Raw genomic sequence first — 5,085 nt, forward strand, 5'->3', positions numbered from 1 at the left:
TAATTATAAGAGAAATGGAAAGATTCTCTTTCTTTTAACCGGCTCCTTTTTCTTTGTCAATGTTACTAAGGACCTATAGGTTTGCCTACTTTACTTATTAAAGATAATGAGAATGGGTTATTCAAAAAAAGAAAGAAAGAAAAAGGCCCTACTTAGTTGATTGACAATGACAAAGGCTTGCGAAACTATGTAGGGCCGGAGGCCCGCAGCGAATCCATAAATATGAGGAGCATGCCGCAATAAAAACATGGTCCCCTATGCATTTCATATTTTCCTTAAGGGACAAAAAAGTACCCCCATCATAGTGAACCTCTCCTTGTGATCAGGATGAGGTAGATGCCTCCCAGCCGGGGGGTGGATCGAATCGGGGTTTTCTTAGGTCGCCACTGACCTATAGTTATCCTTAAACTTCCATGATTGGTAGAGAAAAAATGAACAAAAGTATGCTGGCTTGCTGTCTTGTTCTCTGTCGCGAACTGGGATCTCTCGCCAACTAGGTCAGATTGGAGGAAGATTTTATGAGAATATATTCCCCATATTCAGGGACAAGGGGCGGAACGACCTCTCGATCTACTTACTACAGCCCAGGAAGAAAAACATCATCTAGGCGTTCCCTGTTGCTCCGATCTCCCCTATGCCTAGGACGTTGTCTGGGCCAAGAGCCATAGTTAGTTTCTATTTCCATTTGGTTCTTTCTTCCTCATTGTTGATACTGGCAAGACCCAGCCAGATGATGTGTACTGGTTGGTAGTGAGAGGACTCTTTATACTTGCATACCTAAAAGAGGGCACTGATTAAAAAAAAATCATTTGATTTTCTTTCTTGCTCTCCCTTAGCATCGGGAAAGGAGTCTATCTATTTGCCTAGCTTTGGTGGATTTCCCCCAATGCAATCCACAAAAATTCCACGAATCCCTTGGTAGATAAGTCCGACGACTCAACAGCAGTGCAGAATTGAGTTTCTTGTATGGTGGATCTGATCTATAGTTAGAGGGTAATACATACCAAAATGTTCGAAGAAGGAAGGCGCATAAGAGTATATAACCAACGTACCGTTATGTATAACCTATTCACATTAGTGAAGCAGTTGGATGCATAAGGGAAGTGCACGTTTGTGAGACCTTAGTCAGGATGCATAAGTGAGTCAACCTACGAGTACGGAAGAGCATGGTACCGCTACCCCTATCTAATTAAAGGTAAGATTCTTAGCCCTGCAGATGACTCCATCTAAAATACAATATGGACAGCTATTTTCGGCTGCTCGTTTTGTATCTTGAAGAAAGAGTAGGCTTAAGTAATGTAATAGGGGTCAGGTCTATAATAGCTATGCTATTGCACTATTAATTTAAGGCCTCCGCCCGATCTCGAATGCACATTTTTTTAGGTTCATCTTCAATTGATGTTTTCTTAACCTTTCAAAGAGCTTGCGTAAATTTTTGATGTGGTCGGTTCTTTCTTTTGAAAAGACTACCAAATCGTCCATGTAAGGCTCGCATATGTTATGTAGGAGGTTATTGATAATTTGTGTTATCGCTCTTTGATATGTTGCACTTTCTTTTTCTTTTTTTTGGGCATTACTTAGATGTGAAACTTGCAGATCTCATAGGTTGTAATACGTTTCTTACGGGGGGAACAAAATCAAAGAATATATAGACTAGTAGAGAGCCTCTATGTAGTTCTCTATCTAGGGCGATCGATCTACATCTTTCCCCAGAGCCCTTGGGTTGTGTCTCGATCTCCTATGTGGGAAATATAAGGGACTAGTTCCTATAGAGATTCCCCCTGGTCTTATTCCATGCTTTATGACGAAAGGGGAGTCGACGTGGCATAAAGTGAAGATTGGGGGGAGTAGAAAAAATTCCCTTATGAGGTATTCCGAAAGTGTAACCTAGGCAACGAAAATGGGGCATGGTACTTCAACTAGAGGAGCGACCAGTTGGTTCACCAAACCCCGACCAAGCGTCACACATTCTCCAGGTCTGAAAGGATCCAATGCCCAACTATCGACTCCTCTCGGAATTGCGTTATCAGAGCCGAGCTAGGAATGGCTGTTAGTGGACACCCACCACTTTTTACCGGTTAGAGAGACCCTCTTTAATAAATTAAGAAAAGATGTTCACGGGGGCCAGAAAGACTCGATCATACGAATATAGAACACCTACGTGCTGGTAAACAAAAACCACCTCATCCAGATCAGAGTAAACAAGAATGTCGAATCAAGCCACCCTTTGCCTTGAAAGAATTCACACGCGGCCACCAGCTTTCCCAAAATAAGGGGAGATATACTGCTTACTGCTCACGAAAATATCCGACCTGTACTATAGTCAAGTTGTTCACCTATCTTTCTGATCTCCTTTCCTTCTGTTCATCATATTTTAGGCTTTGACCTAGTGAAAAATGGGGTTGATGGTGTTGGCTAAAAAAGGGGGAGAGAGGAGAGCCTTAGGGTATGCTCACTTCTGCATTTTTGTTTAAATTATCGAGATTCTCAATCGCTCTTTTTAGTGGGGAGGAATAGTATGTGAATGGCGGTTCTTAGACGAGAGAATCATTCCTCTCTAAATAAAAAGAAGCTAGAATCTTTCTATTGATAGTGCTTTCACGTTTGCGCATAGAATGGTCTTTTGCCCTTCCATTCTGTTCTTACGGTAGTTGGGTCGGAATCTGTGTGACAGTTAGAAAGTTGTTTCAAATATTCTTTGCATCCCCAGAGAGATAGATTGTTTCCATTATGCCTTGGTCGTCAAAAGGGTCACGAACAACCTTAAAGTACTGTTCCATGTCCGAGAGGTATTCGAACCTTGGCATTTCATATCCCGTTGAATGGCTGTGGTTCCGGGACTCAAGTTCGGAGTCGCCAGGTGAGACATTCGGTTCACGAACAGGAAACCTATCTCCACAGCAAGCTCCTCAATTTGACTCGGTTCCTCACGCTTTGGACATCACCACCTAGATTGTTGAGGCCCCATGAAGACGGCTCTACTTTACTGTGAAGACGCGGTACTCATTAGCGAGCGTCTGGTGACCAACGATTCCTGATTCCCATGCCTTTCTGCCATAGTCTACACTTGTCCATCCAAATGGTCGACCTTGCCATCAAGTTGGGTCACTCGATCCTTGAGTGTTTCCTTAACAACATCCACCACTGACATCACTCCACTGCTATCGTCATGTACATGGTACAACAAGAAGAGAATTAGCAGAAATCGAAAGGTTTTTACCCAAACCTCCGCTCTGATACCTCCTAAAGCAAAATAGGCATGCGCATGGGTAGAGAGTTTGCCTGAGTAGTGCGGTCCCAGGTAACGCCTAGTTTAGTGTACCACCTAGGTTCCGCCTTCTCCTTGCCTTGCCGAGTTTTGCTTCTGATCTCTCTCTGAGAATCTAGTTCATTACCTTCTACTACTGATCTTCTCCCTCTGCTGCTACTTGAGCCATTGGATATCTACCTAAGAGATACTAGACAAGGTGCGAGAGGAAGGGATGCTGCTATTAATGGACCGGTGGTACCTCTGGGTCTAAGAATCATGGAAGACGTAATTGAAATATGCACCTAGAATTAAATCACATTGGTATAAAGAGCTGAAAAGGAAAAAGAGGAGGAAAGAAGCAAGGGACTGAGCGACGAAGCGAGGTTTGGAACCCTTCAATTACAAAGTGGAAGATGCCTCTCACAATGTGTAGGATTACTGCATTTTTTATATTTGACACTTCTATTTGATAATATATATAGGGAGTTGGGAAAGGTTTAAGGGGAAGGGAAGTCAATTTAAACATAATGCCACCATAATCCTATGAAAACGAAATTGGGTTTGTGTGTGTAGAATATCCTTGGAAGTGTCTATTCTACCAAACCAGGGGACGCAACCGTAGATCAAGCCCTGGGAGTCCTCTCCTCACGGCTCCCTACGTTGATATTGGAGGAATTTGCTCTCAACACGAGGGATATACAAGAAAGACCTGCTCTAGATCCCCAAGTCTCCATGGTTGTTCTTTTTAACATCTCTTTCTATTATTATAATGTAATGCTATCAGTCACCTCATACTACCCCCCATTACGCATCCTGTGTAACATCAAGGAAAGGGAAGGCTTATACTACCGCAGCGGGAGGTCGTCTCCCAACACATTCCCCCTATAGTTGATCTTCCACAGATTGAGGCATTTCTTTTGGAGATAGACATGTCAGCGGCGTCAAGTGGATCATTTATGCACATGCTTAACTAAAAAAGAAAGATTCCCTTTTGTTACCGACCTTCTTCCCTTGACTGGTGTTTTAGGTATTCATATCCAAAAGGACACTTTAATCTTTCTTTAGAGGCCCGAATACTTCTCATTCTTGCCTTTTAAACTTCTTTATATCAAGGGATGTGGAACCATATTATCCTGCATTCCTTAAACCTATGTAGTGAGTCGTGTAGGTGGCGTGTTTAAATTAGGACCATACATTACGATTCTTTTCTACTCATCGCTAGCCAGTCAAGATGCTATCTCTCTTCTCCTTCATCACTCAACCATCAAAATATGGTATATAATTAACAAACTCATTTTTTGATATTTACTTAAACATATACTGAACCACCTATCTATTCAATTTTTGGCGCTATCCCGACACTGATAAGCATCACTTAGGCCTTCATTCATGATACTCTGCTAGGATCTGCAGCACTTCAGTAGGCCCTAGGCACTAATGTGAGGTTAAAGTTTTAAACAATGCAACATACTATCCATAAACATTGTACTCCCATAATATAATAAGGCAAGAAAGCGGAAAATTTCAAAAAAGTAAAATGGAAAATGTGCCCCCTTTTGATTAGCCTGTTTCCAAGAGGGAGAAGGTCTTATGGCAATCTTAGGCATACTTAAAATCGGTTATTTGGACTGATCGAGCAACCTATGAATAGTTGCCACCTACATAACCTACTTCCCAGACTAAGGGAAGAAGGTATCAGATCACTTTTGAGAGCCCTTTTGTTAAACCAGTTCCTTTACTCTTTTTGATTGAATTACAGTCAGTAAAGTAATCTGGTGGAAGGGGTCCATAGAATAAAAATTGGTTTCTTTTTCTTTTTTCTATTTTTATAATAG

General features: G+C 41.9%; 1 pseudogene; it reads right to left on the reverse strand.

Annotated features, from left to right (window-relative positions):
- Positions 1–299: 299 nt before the first annotated feature.
- Positions 300–3,058, reverse strand: LOC104109212 (uncharacterized; annotated as a pseudogene).
- Between the last annotated feature and the right edge of the window lie 2,027 nt (positions 3,059–5,085).

This window comes from Nicotiana tomentosiformis, chromosome 10, assembly GCF_000390325.3.
Source record: "Nicotiana tomentosiformis chromosome 10, ASM39032v3, whole genome shotgun sequence".
Classification (NCBI taxonomy): Eukaryota; Viridiplantae; Streptophyta; class Magnoliopsida; order Solanales; family Solanaceae; genus Nicotiana; species Nicotiana tomentosiformis.